Source organism: Ischnura elegans, chromosome 10 (genome assembly GCF_921293095.1).
Source record: "Ischnura elegans chromosome 10, ioIscEleg1.1, whole genome shotgun sequence".
In the NCBI taxonomy this organism is placed as follows: domain Eukaryota; kingdom Metazoa; phylum Arthropoda; class Insecta; order Odonata; family Coenagrionidae; genus Ischnura; species Ischnura elegans.
In genome coordinates, this window is record NC_060255.1 from 46,754,185 (window position 1) to 46,770,329 (window position 16,145).

The 16,145-nt window shown below is 40.4% G+C and overlaps 1 protein-coding gene across 1 annotated transcript in view; it reads left to right on the forward strand.

Moving 5' to 3' along the window:
- The first annotated feature begins 395 nt into the window (after nucleotides 1-395).
- Nucleotides 396-16,145, forward strand: part of LOC124166948 (neural/ectodermal development factor IMP-L2) — a 58,009-nt gene continuing 42,259 nt past the window's right edge. Inside the window, exon 1 of the mRNA XM_046544667.1 lies at nucleotides 396-551. The gene's annotated coding sequence lies outside the window, so the exon portion shown is untranslated. The remainder of the gene's footprint in view (nucleotides 552-16,145) is intronic.

Genomic DNA, 16,145 nt, shown 5'->3' on the forward strand with positions numbered 1-16,145 from the left:
ACACGTAGGCGTGGGTAATCTAGTTTAGCTGTCTCCCCTAACCTTTCCTTTGCTTTTGGCGTCTTTCGGGGGCCACCCACGCGAACAAGGACACCACCCCCGATCGGAAACACTGACCAGCTAGAGAGAGAGGGAGCGCGCTTTTTCGCCACGCAATGCGGCCGCGACGCACATGGCTCCGAACCTATTTCCGCTTGATTGGCGGGACAATTAAATCGGGGGACTGACGGACGAAAGGCAGATATCGCGGGCGCGCGGGCTGCTCCCCGCCCGTTGCCGGGCGACGCGAAACACGATTCGCGCATGCGCTCCGCCGTGCCTCCAGGCACGTCTTCAATTGGCTGGCTAGGTAATGCGCGCTGGGCGGGGCATTCTCTTATAACCCTACCGCGTGCACCTTTCGAGGATCGTGCCACTCTGCCGACGGGTATTTAACCGGGTTCATCCTAAGCCAGTTGTTCAGTTGGTGAATCTGACGGAGGTCCCTCACGATACGCACATTCCAAGCCGAGCTGAGTTCGCTGCTCCGCTGGAGCCCAGAAGGAGATAACGTGAGTTTTACTCTCTTTCTCTCTCCTCATTAAACTTTGTCCACGTAGACCTGAGGACTTGTCTAGAAGGGTTGTTCGAAAAGTGAGAGTTAACACCTGAGTTCGTATACAAAAGACATGAGTACGAATCGAAGATAACGTGACCGTTTCTCCTTCTTTTCATAAATTTTTTGTCTCTTCGCATTGATCTCAGTATTTGACGTGAAAGTGAGAGTTGACTCCGCAATATCTAATATATAAGTACGAATCTATGCTAACATGAGTTTTTCTCTCTCCGTCCAAATTTTTTTCTTTAGCTCAGACCTTAGGATAGAACTTGAAATTTTATCAATTTAAGTGAGATTTGACTAAGGACTTGTTCGATTGCGGACATGAAAATTTTTAGGACCATCTATGATTTTCTCTTGCTCTCTTTTCATCAACAATATTTAGTTAATTTTCAAAGGCCTGTGGATCTCTTTTGAAATTTTGTATGTGAATTAACGGTTGACATGGGTTGATTATAGGATTTTTTTCTCTCGCAATTAATTATTTTATATTTCCTAGCATTAATCCGTGGATCAGGCTTAAATTGTTTTGTAAAAGTGTGACTTGACACCGGCATTCGTTGAAAATAAGTATAAGTACGAATATTCTTTAACGTGAAGTTTTCTCGCTCCATTTATTATGCTTTCTTTCTTCGCATTGAGTACGGGGTCTGGCTGAGTTTATTGATGGAATTGAGGGTTGTCACCAAAACATGTGGATCATAGGAACTATTTCGAATGGAAGATGACGTGAGATGATCTATTTCCATTCATTTCTCATCGTTTTCGGCTTTAATTTGCGGAACCACGAAGTTGGAAATGAAAATTTCCTTTGTACATTCCAAACTTAAAACTTCATTCTTGACCATGGTTTCGACCACTTCACTGATACATGCAGCTTAATTAATGGCAAAGTATTATGGAAACCATGGTCGGGAGTTAAGACTTTGTGTGGAATGCTCAATGTTAATTTTCATTATTTCTCCTTTGATTATTTTTGTTTCTTCGAATTTATCTGAGGAGTTGCCTAAAATTTTATCGTAGTTGAGACCAATTTTCTTAGATTTCAAGAATGAGCTGAATTAAATCGACGACTTATGAAGCCCGAATTTCTTCTATCTATTTATTGAAAATATTTTGTTTCTTCCTACTTATCCGAAAATCTAGCTTGAATGGCTACTCGTGAATCTGAGATTTGACTCGGGAATTTTTTGATCATAGGCAATCGAAAATCGTCTGAGTTCTCTTCGTATTCATTATTTTTCTGTTTCTTCACTTTTGTTGTGAACCTTGACTACTATTTAGCGGTATTATAGTGAGGGTTGAATATATCGCAAGATTCGAGGCAATGGCAAAAAAATTCAATTCCGTTCTTCATTCCAATTCCTCCACTTAATTTCGAAACTCATAGCTTATATCATTTTCTTTTTTCATTTTTACTACTAAGCAGGTATTCATTGAAGTTCGTCCATGCCTGATATTACAGCGATTATCAGAGCGAAAAGTCGTCATCTTATTATTCATCCGCTGGCCTTTAGATTTTTACGACTAATAAAAAGTTAGTCACGGATATCGTGGGAAAGAAGTCAATACCCTTTTTTACAGTGGCCATGAACGTTTTCACTCTAGGCTGTAGCCGAATGTAGATCAAAGTTTCTGCATGTTTCTGACTTCGTCTTTTAACTCAGCCTTGCGGGAAGTATAAACTATTGTGCTCCAAGAAACACCTGATGTCTAGATAATTTAGGCGAAGGAAGTATACCCTTAGCCTAAAATATAACCTCATAGGTCTGGCATACATTGATGATCAGTCTATCCATGAAAGCTGCATTTTCCAATTAATAATCCTATTAGTAGTCTACGTGGTTCAAGATCTAAGTGCCTTGAATGGATTACGTAGCGTAATTTTTATCTATACGTTCTCGTTGTATCAGCAAAAATTCAACCTCAAAGTATTTCAAAGATGCCATTTTTATTCATTAAACCACAACACAAATACGAAATTATACGAAGAAGCTTCGTTCGTGATCTTTGTACTTTAATACGCCCTGTGCTACTGATATAGTTGCTAATTGTTAGATATGATTTTAATTTTTATTTGACTTAGTACTTTCAATAAACTACCTTGGGTGCTCCTGCTTCTCCGTCGGGATTATAAACCAATCAAACATCTGAGGGAAGTGAACATTGATTAATGGAACGTTTATATTGCTCCGAAACATTAAATACCATAGCTCTGAAGTGTTATGAATCCAAAGTATGCCTCCGCGTCAATTATTTCGCTTCAGTGCACTTTTGACATCTTAAGTGAGTCATCAATTACTGCTCGGCGTGGAAAAAATAACACAAGGCGCGATTTAAGAACCATGCTGTTTTCTTTATTCAACTCTGCCAATGAGAACGGTTTTGTATCGGAATTAGCGGAAATAAATGCCATTCTCAGCGGAACGTGATCCTAAAAGAGTCGGGGTCATCATAATTCGAAGAGCTTTTCATGCCTACGTTATACGTGCTGTGAGTCGCGCGATCTTTAAAGTCCACGGAACCCAAGCTTTTAAAACTTCGTATTTTTCCCTCCAGAGCAAATCCGAAGAACACTTCATTGTTTGAATATCACGCCACCCCAAATCATGACGCAACAACACGTCTTGATTTCACGAAACAGGAGCGTCAGGTATAACGTTTCTTTTTTTTTCGTCAGTCCCAAACGGGTCAACGATTGGGCCGTGTTTGTGGTGTGACTTTGGGGGCTCGGCAGGCACACCTCTAAGAACAGCTGTTTTTAAGGGGGGAGCGGGCCCTTGCAAGAATGTTGCAGATGATGAAACCCAACTACTCCATTTCACGGTTCTAAGCGCTCTCCGCTAGACCTTCTACATTTCCCCTATCTTCAACGAGACACTTTGTCCGTTACACTTCCAAGTTCGTTACAGCCTTGAGTCGGCACTCCTTTCCGTTTCGTTTCCTTATTGGCTCTCGTAACTCGCACTCAATAAATGGGGCGAATCAGAAAAAAAAATCGTCACAGTCTACCGCGACCAGCTATCAATGGACTGAAGAGGAAAGGGAAGGCTTGGGAAGATGTGTTGCTTTTACTACGATTTTCGTATTTGAACCAGCGGCGTATCAACAGGTCCGCCGCCGGGTGCCTTCGACGTCGATAAACCTTATTCGCTCTTCAATTCAGAAGCGCTACTCTGTAATACAGGGGCACGGTACCTCAGCGGAAAGTCGCTCATTTGAATGTTGCAATGGAAGATTCTTCAGTCAGCCACTTAATGTGCTGTTACTAACAACCTCCTTGGTTGTTACCCACTGTACATTTAAATGCGTTTAAAAAAGTCGCCACTCGCGTCGCTGACGGGTAAAGCGATCCGAATTTCGCGGAGAGATAAGCCATTGTTAGGCCTGTTAATCGAAATTTATATTCGTGATGGTGTAATAAACCAAAGTTATTATTTTCCAATGTTATTCCTCACGGACAAAAACACTGTATTGCAAATGTAGGAGATAAATGGATCGCGCAGTACTAATCTCCGCGCTGTGGACATTTTTGAAAACCGATTAAATATGCCATGACAACAGAAATCAGGCTTATACGGGATGGAATGCGTCCTCCTCTATTTGTTCGCTCGAAAAGTAGTATCAGCGATTGGCCGTCTATCTTTTTATGAAAACACTGCATAACTGAGCGAATAAAATATAAATATACAGTATAGAGATGTGCATTTTTATCGAGTTTTCTACCGCGCCAGTTGGCGAAATTTTCGCTTGCAATCGTGTCAGTCTTTCGGTCGACGGCGCGTTTACAAGCGTCAAGAATGAAATGTATCAGTTCACCCTGGACAAATTAACAATACTTCTGAGAACGAAATCATGCGGGGTAAATTCAATTAGAGGTTAAGTTTTAACCTTATAATAAGAGAATCATTGACTGCTACAAATAATCCTTCATAGTACTTACTTAATTAAATCTTCATTCTAGCATTTCACATTGGACACGACGACTTTATTCGACAGTGATAACGTTTAATTAACCATCACAAATTTTAAAAGCTTATGTGATTTCATTACTAACTTAACTCCAACATAAGAAATTTTCTTCGTGTTTTCATTCCTGTGATTTCTAGAGTTGAATCGATTTCAAATTTTCATCGATCCTTCATTTAATGTAAGATGGTTCACCGATTCTTCATACCAATTCCTATGTCAAGGGTTACGACAAAAATTCATATTATTGCAGATCCGAAGAGCACCTACATGCTAAAATAATCGCTGTAAGAGAGAATCACATTCTACAAATTCGGCATTTTGCCGAGTTTGTAGAAATATCACGAAAAAATACTCAATTTTAAGAACAGAGAAAAACAAATAGGAGAGGTTTAGTCGGAAAACCAAAAAAAAACCTGCACAAGCAATTGGTAATAAGGTGAAAATATGCTACAATTAGTGGGATCAGTGAAATACGCCGATTCAAAGCCACTTTGTTCGATCAAGTGTGTGTAGCGAAAATAAAAAAATGATCTCCGGAACTACCGTCACAAGTAATTCCATGGTATCAATTTTTATAATTTTTGGAGAAGGCGACCGACAGCTAAGGTCATTAGAGCCAATATGGAGGGTAGGGTAAAGAGAAACCCGGAGTCGGCATTAGCCTGCTCTTAACGTAAAGCGCCATAGGGACCATGGCTTAACGTCCCATCCGACGGACGTAGTGCTGTTCTTGAAGTATTCCCCACAAGACACCCAAAAAGGGTTCGCGCGGACTCTGAAAAATCTCTGCCATCACCGGGATTTGAAACTATGAATGGGAGACTACACTCTAGCCACCACACCAATCCGAACCTCTAGTTTCCAGTCTAGTACCATTTAAAGGGCGAGTCCATGCAAGTACAGAGGGGAAACCTGCCCCCAAAAGTAAAAAAAATTATTAATTTCACGTGTAATGGCAATATGGTTGGAGCGTGATAGCCTATAGGCCGGTTTATAGAAGAAATAGCAATAAATATAAATTAGGATCGACTAAATGTTTTTTTTTTATTGTTCATACATCTTTTTTATCAAACGATTTTAATTTTTCCTGGTGAATACATCTGACGAATATTATTCGGGTTCTCAGCCAGGTTAATGCTTTTATACAAGCCGACGTTTCGGGAGACGACTTGTCTCCCATCCTCAAGGCTGTGTTACTTTATGGAAGTCCAATTTCACACTGAATCTTTTTTATTTTTTGGAGGTCATGGTATCGGAATTCGGAGGTCAGTGTATCAGGATTCAAGTTTTACCTTGTGAAGTACTCAAGCATTCGATACATTCAACCCTAAACAATTGACTGTTGATACCCTCTCCTTAAGTGAAGCTAAGGAATTGCGCATCTGTCCATCTTGAGAAGGAACTGTGGAATCAGGCTCCATCCAAATACAAGTGAAATCACGCAGCTTCGAAAATATTTTCTAAGCTCATATATTTCGGCTGAGATTGAGGTTAGATAGTTATTTTACATGGCTTCCAATACGATAGTATTTGCGCCTTAAAATGTACTATTCCTTCAATCAAATTTTGCGCATTTTCCCATAAGAGTAGGCCTTTTTTGGCGGGTACGGACGAATGCAGCCTGGATTTAATAGCTCCCATATAGGTTGCATAGCAACCAGTATTCCACTGTTTGGAGTCCATTGATTCGATACCGAAATCGATTCTGAACCGCAGATCGATTCTATACATCGATAAGGATTTCACAACACAATCCGCGATTTCCGCTCGAGATGTGCAACCCAAGGCGAGAAAACAAATTGTCTTCGCAGAGCCCGTTTCCGTCTTCAGAACTAGCGAAAGGTGTTATTTCTTTTTTTCTCTCTTTTAGCGCTCACTCAAGCCTCCTTTGATTTCCACGAAGCTCTTTGATTCCTTCGCACAAACAAAACGACCCGTTATGGGTCCCTTCAATTCTTTTTCGCATCCTTCGGCGAGAATATTTGCCAAACGCTCTCTCTCTCGAGGCACAGCGACGTTGTTCCCTCCTTGGGAAAACGGAAGGGAGCGCGTGGGGGATCCCAGCGTGGATCCGCAGTAAGTCCCGCGATGCTGCCCGCCCGGGTTTGTTTACAGGCGAGGGAAAGAGGGTCTTCCTTTCATCCTGGCCGCCTTCAATGCACACTTTGTTTCTTTGTCGCGATCTTCGCCGCCTCACACTAGGCTACCTTGGGGATACCGAGTTCGAGATCTTACGGAGGCAAGGGCTTTGGTATATGTCGGAGTTTACTGCCTTAGTAGTCGATTGTTCGGCTCGACTCGTACGTGAGGACAGCGACTGCGAAGAGAGCACGAATCGATTGCGGTTTTTGTTCTATCTCTTAGCGAAGTTGAAGCATTTCAACATTGAACACAATAGGGTAGTTTCTTTCATCAAAGAAAACGAAAGGCATTGATTGCGATTTGTTACCCAACATTAGTGTATTCATAATATATAAATTATTTGGTTTCAGAAATGGTTTTAGAAAGGAGGAATGACGAAGTGCTGGGCATGGTGGGTTAGGAGAGGCAGCTTCTGAATGAGATACGGAGAAGACAGAAGGTATGGATGGAGCGAGTACTTAGCGGGTGGGGATGTTGAAAACAGAGTAAGAGAGTAATATGTTGGGTAAACGAGGGAGAGGGAGGAAGGGAATAGGATTTTAGATGGAAAGAAATGGAGGAGGCCTTTTTGTGTTTAGATCCCAGTTTAGACGAATGTTAATGGTCAATTTTAACCTCAGTTGAAAAAGGCCAGATTGGCGCCCATGCGATGCCACTCCACATGATATCACAGGGACCTAGATTCTATGCGAGCAGTCAGAAATTTCACATCGTCTGAGATTACCAATGCATGCATGTGGCACAGAGCTCAGGGAAACATCTATTTATAATCACCTTTTAATATTGCCTATGGTCGGAAAGTTTCGAAAAGAAAGTATGGTCGTTTGATAGGGTATTAATAATCCTTATTTAAGCCAAGCGCTTTCTGCTAGCTGGGTACTCTGCTACCTGCCAGCAGCCTGCATCGTATCCGCGCTCATAGCCTCGCACCAAGGTGGCCTCACACGGTGGCAGCCAGAACCAGAATGACGTCACCCGAGCTTTTCCCAGCATTCATACTTAGCCGTCGCGTTTTCGCGTGCTTGAAAATTTTCACTTTTCATTTAATCGCAAAAAATAGATATCGTCATTTAAAAATTTAAAAGCGTCAAATACGTACTCCAGGAGTAATAATCTTTCGATTTAGGTAATTAAAAAAGAAATAGGAAACCACCCTATTGGAGCTGATGGCTTTGGATAAATTGCAAGCGGAAATTCTTGATTTAACTACGCAGGCAAGAATAAAATTACAGTTTTTTTTAATTATCACTAATCAGGGATCAAGGGTATTCCAAGTATTCAAAATTTAATATTTCTCTCAAAGAAGAGAAAATAAAATCTTTTACCCTTCGCAATGGTCACTTATTTTTTTACCTATGCCATCACGAAGCGCATCGGCACTCTTGTGTAGATTACAATGGCGATATGTCGTTCTTGAGCCCCTGCTATAGCATTCTTTTTCAAAGTTTGGCAGTAGTCCACTCAAACCTGGCTTTACAGGACGCATCACTTCCGCCTGGCCGATACTGACTTTGATATCTTACCAAGGGATGGTCCTGGAGGACGTCCTCAAGAGGGCGTACGAATCGCTACCGCCAAACCAGGCCGTATTTTGCCATGTTAACCTGCCCTGAGATACCGTAAAGTTCAATAAAGTATTTTTTTAATCTTAAGTTACTACTGCTGGATTTTCTTAGTTTTGAAACAAATTTCGACAAGTATGGTTATATACTCTGAAATTTTCTAGATAATAGCGTAAGTATTAAACAAATTACACCTCAGGAATAAAAGGTTGAGCAAGACCTGTCAATGAGGTTCAACGAGGTTTTATCGGAATAAAAAAAATATTTCCATCCTTTACTTAATTTAGTTTGAAAATCACTGCTTTCACACTACCTTTGATGCATAACTTTTATTATGTTCCCAGAAGGAAGGGGTAGTGGGGTTGGCATAAATATCATTGCTATCAACGAAGGGGATAACAAAACAGTAATTTAGACATGAGTACAAAGATAATCAATAAGGTAATTGCCAACAAATAGCAAAAAATGCATTTTCAAGATTAAGATTTGGTAGGGTAGACTTTACAGCCTAAATAAGAAGAGGTTAACACAACAATAAAATTATTTTAATTCATTTATTATTATTTCTCGTAATATTCCGATTAATTTTTTGTTATCCAGGTTTAGTCGTTTCGAAAAAAAATCGTATCCACCTGGTAAATCATTCCGCCAGTGATTTAACCCGAAGATTGCTAGAATAGGTGAGAGTTAAGCTCACTCCAGACCAAGCCAAAAGCGTGTTTAATCTAAGTCCCTCACTCAAGTACAACACGCACTTCAAATAATTTTTGTGTCAGAAAAATTAACCCGGGATTTGATTTTGGGACACTTCATGTCTTCGATCTGCCAAGTATTCTATCCACCAGGCTACCAAGTTCCCCTGTTCCTTCATCGACATATCTACGTCTACATAACACCCTGCGAGCCACCTAAAGGGTGTCTGGCAGGGGGTGATCAATCATCAGCATGCAATAGGAAAATATACCTTACCTTATGGTGATACGTATAAATACTAACCTCATTCTTACTACAAATACGTAACAGTACTAATAATTCAATTCCTACTTTCCGTTAACGTAGTTTTAAAATCATGCTTTCATCCTACCTTTGACAGCGTTACGTTTTACGCTATGCTAAAAAATACAGGAAATTTACTTTTATCGCCAACCTTAAAAGGAAAAGAATGCGTGTTTCTCCGAGATAATCAAGCGAACTTCTATCTCTGATGACAGGGTATGACTCTGTTCGTGTCCTTAGCACTCTGCTAGTTTCTGGTATAACCGCATATCGCTGTCGTGTGGGCTTGGCCTCTTTCAGGCAAGCGAGTGCGTGTCTGATTAACGCTAGGAAGAGTGCCGCATGTCTGATGTGGAATCACCCCATGCCACACACCCTGGGGGTTGTTTGCACGGTACCACGTAGTTGTAGATGTATGATCCCCGTCATAGAAGCCTCCTTGACAACGGAGTCTCTTGCGTGGGGGGTAACACGTCTCCTGCTTTCCGCCGCAGGCTTTCCGCGAATCAGCTGAGGGGGGAATCAGCTCGTAAGATTAGGTCAATGCCGTAAATGGTTTCCCTTCATCTCTTTTTCTTTTCCTCTCCCCTTCGCACTCAGCTCAGCGTGGGCAGGGGAAAAAGGAAGGAAAGGCAGACCTAAGGCTATGGAAAGTTCCCAGGAGATTCGGAGGTCCACGTCTCCCGCCCGGGAAAAGTTTTACCGCATTCTTGGGTGACTAAACCTCGGGTCTTCCGAGAACGAATTCCTTCTCTAACTCACGCGCTCTCCCCATCAGAATCTTGGGCATTCTGTCTTGGTTGTCAAGAGACCGGTTTCAGGATGATTCAATCCGCATCCGATCGCTACATTAACAGTTATTATTTCTTTTCGTAAACAAGCGGAGAATAGAGCCCTTACAAGAAGACGGATGAGCCCGTATCACGAGACATGATGGTATAGTTGGGAAAATTTCTGCAAAAATTGACGTACAATGATTTGGGTTAATTGCTGAAAAAATTAGCTTGTTACCACTAAAATTAATTATTTTCGTAAACATACGGAGAATATAACCAATAGAAAAAGTCGGATAACTTGATAGCCCGTATCACGAGACTTGATGGCATAGATGGGAAAATTACCACAAAAATTATCTTAAAATGGTTAGTTAAAATTCTTGGTTAATCCCTGAAAAATTAACTTATTACAATTAAGAGGATTTATTTTCGTAAAAATGCAGATAATATAGCTCTTAAAAGAAGAAGAAGGATAACTTGAGAACCCATATCGCGAGACTTGAAGGCATTGTAGGGCAAATTTTTACAAAAATTAACTTAAAATAGTTTCAGTTAATTAATGGAAAAATAACTACATAAAAAAACTTTAATTACTTTTTTTAGGTGAATATAAATGCGCTTGTTATATTTTTCTCCAACTCTAAACGTTGACGCTGTTTGAATTTTTACATAAGTATTTCTACAGGACCTCTCACTGTTTTGGAATACCCCAATCATATTGTTGTCAGATTCGCAAAACCTAATTGACCTTCGCCATAGCTTAGTGACATTTACCTCTATGAAAAATTAAATTGTTGTATTAAACGTTGAAAAAGCAACTTATTCGCTAAAAGTTACTGTTCGATTCATTTGAGATAATATTTTTTTAAATGCTTGTACGAAATGGTTACCCCATGCTGAAGTGTTTGCAATAAAACCGAACTTTTTTTGCACGAACTCGCATAACATTTTCACCCGTGTTCAAATACTCTAGCTAGATTTTTCTCCATCACCTAAGTTTCATTTCCTTCGAACATTAACGGAATTAAACGTTCTTCCAACAGAGCTGGATACACTGTATTTAAATATTTAGGTAGATTTTTCGCCATCATTCACGGTCACTGCGCCAAATTAAATTTATCGTTTATAAAACGATATTTTATACCAATTGACCTTTTTGCTGGATTCAAAATTTCTCGCAGATTTTTACAACATCTGCAATAGTAAGGAACCCAGTGTGAAGTTTTAGAATTTCACGTTCGGTAATAATTCTCACTACCTGTAACTCCCGAGAGGTGGCTAACAGGACTCATTCAGACTCAATAGACATCTTCCCGCTGAATAACATTTACTAGCATGTGAAATATTTCAAAGCCTGCCGCGTGAACGGCGGGGATATAAGTAAGAATTGTCATGAGAAAAACTTACCCTGGACCGGGAATGGAACTGCGGACCTTTGCCTTTACGGGCCACTGCGTCACAGATTACTACGCTATCCAGGTTCTTTGAATCACATGGAAATTCTGCCAAGGCTTATGCTACTAGATAGTACATGGTTCTAGATGGTACATGGTTCTAGATGAAAGACCGGTTTTGTTATATTTTCCTCCACCCGCATCATTCTCGTAACGTGATTCCATACTCAATTGAAGAAAGAATAGCGTTTAGATCTTTGCGCTTTATTCAAATTTTTAATGAGCAGGTGGAGACTGAATTCTGAAATATTTGTCTTTATGCCAATATATCACGAAAATAATAGTCAAATAAAATAAAAGGGACGGGCAAGCATAGAACCTTAGCGAGATTATTTTCCAGAGTTGGGATTATGTTCATGATACGGAATCTTGGAAAAAAATATTTGAAATCATGAGATGGATAACGGGAAGCCAGTGGCGGACAAATATCCTCATTTCGGGAGGCCTATATCTCTGTCAACCCCTCCCATAGATATTCACTCCGCGATATTTTACATTTAAATTTATACGAATAAGATTACATTTGAAGGAGTAGGTACCACTGCATGCCGCGGCCGTGTCCTCGTGTATGATTCATGAAATCGATTCAGACAACGGTACATTATTTTTCCTCCATTTTCCTCATTTCGGGAGTGGGGGCTGGTTCCCAATTCCCCCACTCCCTCTTAAATACGTTCCCCCTATTAGCGATCATGTGCGACACAACACCTCTTCAATGGTTTTCACGCGAATTCGCTGCCACGCGTGCGAATCATTTTCTCCTGTCTAAAAATCAATCGAATATTCAGTAAGTAGACCGGCCGATTGACGATTTCCTATAGAAACTGTTCCCAGTGAACCCCTACCGTATAATTTAGTATCTTTATGGTAATACCCCATCCGGCGCGGCTCGGACCGAGGTCTTGAATTTAACTCACCAAACAGGGAACTGGAGGGAGCAGAGGTTTTTCGTCGCTCGTGGCGGAATTAGCGATTTAAAATACTGACGGCCCTGTTCCCATCTAATTCCGACATCATACCCCGAATAAAACGAGAAAACGGGGCGGAGACGTAATGTGGGTGGAAACAAGCTGGGAAACTTGGAATACTTTTAAAGAGTTGATATAGTATGCTTGTAAATGCATTGATGCGAGAGCTGAGACAAAAGTTATTTTGATGAAATTTTCAAAATATGCCCACTCTTCCAACATTGCACAATGGTCACGGAACTGACAAAGACCGTCTCAAAAAGTAGAATTTTCGTGCCCTTTTTATCTAGTAATTGCATTCGAAAATCCGTATTGTGTATACAGATTTGTGCGGTATTTATTTCTAAGCGTATAAAAAATGTTTATCACTGTCGGAATACGCGCTTAGTTTTGAAAACATACTGGTGTGATGTCATACATTAAGTGAGAATGATGAAAAAATAAAATAAACGCACCTTACTTAAATACGTTTTGAGAAATTAGTAATTTAATGCCGAAATTGAAGTCAAATAATGTTAGTTACATGAAAATGACGCTATGGTATGCTCAATTTGCTGGATGAAGCATTCCTCTAAAACTGATCTACACACCGTGTGCCCTAATTTAATTTTTAACCTCGATGGATGTCGTCTGCGATGGCATAAAAACTTTTTATGAATAAATAACGCAAAAATCATTTGCTTCCGATCGCTTTGTAGCGAACCAAATCCTTAAACACTTGACGAGAACGTCAATGGCGGGAGTCCGCATAGCAATGACGTCGTAAGATGGGGAAAGCGTAAAGCCAAAGAGGCGGTCAGCAACAGGAGAGAAGGGAGCTAATGACAGGACCCTTGTGTATGCGATCAAGGAAAAAAGGTTGACGAAGTGTTTTAATATGGAGCGAGGAGGTGCTATAAGACGCAGATACGGAGGAGGGGAGACGAGAATAGGCAATAGGCGTCCGTAATGTGGGTGTGGAGGAGATATCAAGGTGAGATGGATGGAAATGAAGACGAAAGAGGAAGTGCTCGACGCGGTGGTTTGGGGAGGCTGTAAGGGATGGGGTTGGTGAATATCGCGATGGAGGGGAGGATGTTGGGCAAGCGAGGGAAAGGGAATGATATATCTACATAATACCCTGAGAACCGCCTCAAGGGTATTCGGAATGGAATGAGTCTTCACCAACAAACAATACGATTAAGCTCAACTGATGCTCAAACTCTAGGCGTGATAAGGTGGAAGTTCGACTTATTCAAATGAAAGGTAGTTGCAATTTTTTTAAAATTAGTGTTTAAAAGAGCAATTACCTTTCATTTCAATACAATACAATACTTACACGCTTGATATTCGTGTTCAATGATATTAACGTAATGGAAGAGTACAATAATTAATTGAAGAAGTTTTCTCGCAATTCCCACCCGGGCAATTGGGTTTATTGCTAGGAAGAAAAGGTATGTCTCCAAAGATACTTCCGCTTAAATAATAGTAAATTAAGAGAGATATTTTGCCGAACGGATAGATATGGGAATTCGTTTTCCCCCGAACCATAAAGGACTTTAATAAATTCTAGTCGTAACTTTGTTTGAGCATTTGCTTTTTTATATGTAGACGGCTGGCGTCCTAACACCCCCTGCCACACGCCTTTTTAGGTGGCTTCCAGGATAGTATATAGCCTCAATCTCTAAAAAAAATCCTGGATGGTGGACCCCAGTCATCCCCTTTTCCCGAAGGAAGGTATTCTAGTTCCCGCACATTACGATCAAAGGGGATCAGATTGGTGTGATTGAATCAAATACGTTCACCACGTCTATCGGTGGAATCTTCACACCCTGTGGAGTCAAGTCCAGGTGGTGATGAAAAAATTTCAGACTGCCCAATCTCTGTATGAATGCCTTGTGGAAGATGCTTGAAATTAACCACTACGTTCGTCATCGCCGTATTTCTTCATGAGCAAGCTAATGCCGACGCTGGATTTCTCTTCGCTCTTCTTCGCCTACACTTTCCTCATGAGGCAAATGACCTAAGCATTCGGACGACTCCGCCAAATGCCAATCCTAAACTGAAATTCTGAAATTGCGCCACTGCCTTCAAGCATCCCTTTCTGCATAAATCTCCTTTGAAACTGTGCATATCAGATAATGATTCTCCTCTCTTCTTAATGCAATAGAATTTTGGTGGTAGAGCGCGTAAGTCTCATGATTTTAAGGTTGCGATTTCTTACTTAATCCGTGGTATCCTTTTTATGTAGTAGGTAGTCATAAAATAAAGAATATCAAAGCTCTTCCAACATTAACTGAACTTTTTCGCCTGCCTTTTTCATTTTCATGGCTGGTGCGTTGGTCTTGACTGGTATTATTTTCGAGGAATAATTGTTATTTTATGATGATTTAATAATGTAATCGTTTCCGTGAGGCAATGCCACATTCAAGACACTTGTAACACGCGACGGAAATTGAAAAATACACGATTATTTCCCATAATCTTATGTAGTTTTCTTTGATTATCACTAGCAAATTTTCACGTTTAATAATTTTCCAACATCGCTAATGATTAGCAATCATTCTTGTAACAATCGGCAGATATCATAAAGAGAATAATTCAGTCATTCGTGGAAATAGGATTGAAGAATTTCGTTGCTTAATCCATTAATTGACCTCGTGAAGACCGTGTTTAGATTATTACTGTGCTTATATGGCTACGGCGCGGGTTGCAGAGAAATTATCTGGATTACTGCTCGAGATAACTGCGAGTGGTTTCTAAATAGTTATTGGCTGTAAAAAGGATGCAATTACAAGTACCACTCCGGAAATGTTTGGGGGGAAATTTCGCCCTGAGATTAAGTCCCGACGTTAGGGGAGACCGTTCCACATGTTTCGCAGTCCCTGTGGAAACTTATATGTCCCGAAATAAATTTCGATCCATTCTGCGGACAAATGAGTTATATACCCAGAGGGACTGCCTCACTGTTAACTGTCAAAACCGTTTCGGGAAAATTTTGGCTGAATCTAAAAATACCACTGGAATTCAACGATCCTCCTATCTTTGTAGAGCTATTGATTCCATTTTGAGATGAGTGGGAGAATATACAAATCTTCTAAAACCAGAAGAAGAAGACGAGACGACTATATCAGCTTCATCATGTGACATGGTGAAGCCAATCGTGGAAAGGGTACTGGTTGCGGCCACATCAAATTTCCTCCACCCGTATATAATTTTAATAATAAATATTCTCGATTAGGTACATAACACAATTATTAACAATTCCTAACTCTGAGGAAAGTGGAAATGCCAGCGAAAATTTAAAAATCGTGTCATTATGTTTTTACTGTGTCTCTTATACCATGTCTTTCCAAACCTGGTTAATATTTGCGGTAATAAACACCTATATTGTAGCCGTTGCCGTTTGGCTAGGTACATGGTGAAGTAAAGAGGCATTTACGAGGTAGGGAAGGCTTGCGTAAGTTATGAAGGGTCTAATAAATAATGTAAAGTGTTTTTTTTTATGTTATGTAAATGATTATGTAATTTTGTGTGAATGTGTGTGTGAATGCAAAATGACGAATGAATGACCAGATTTTGTATTTTCCCGTCCCCCTCAATCCCTCCCAAAATTCTCCCGTCTACGAAGTGGAAAATTCCGGTGCGTACGTGATGCGTAGCAGGTTTCTCCCCATCCCACTGTGAAGCCGGAACAC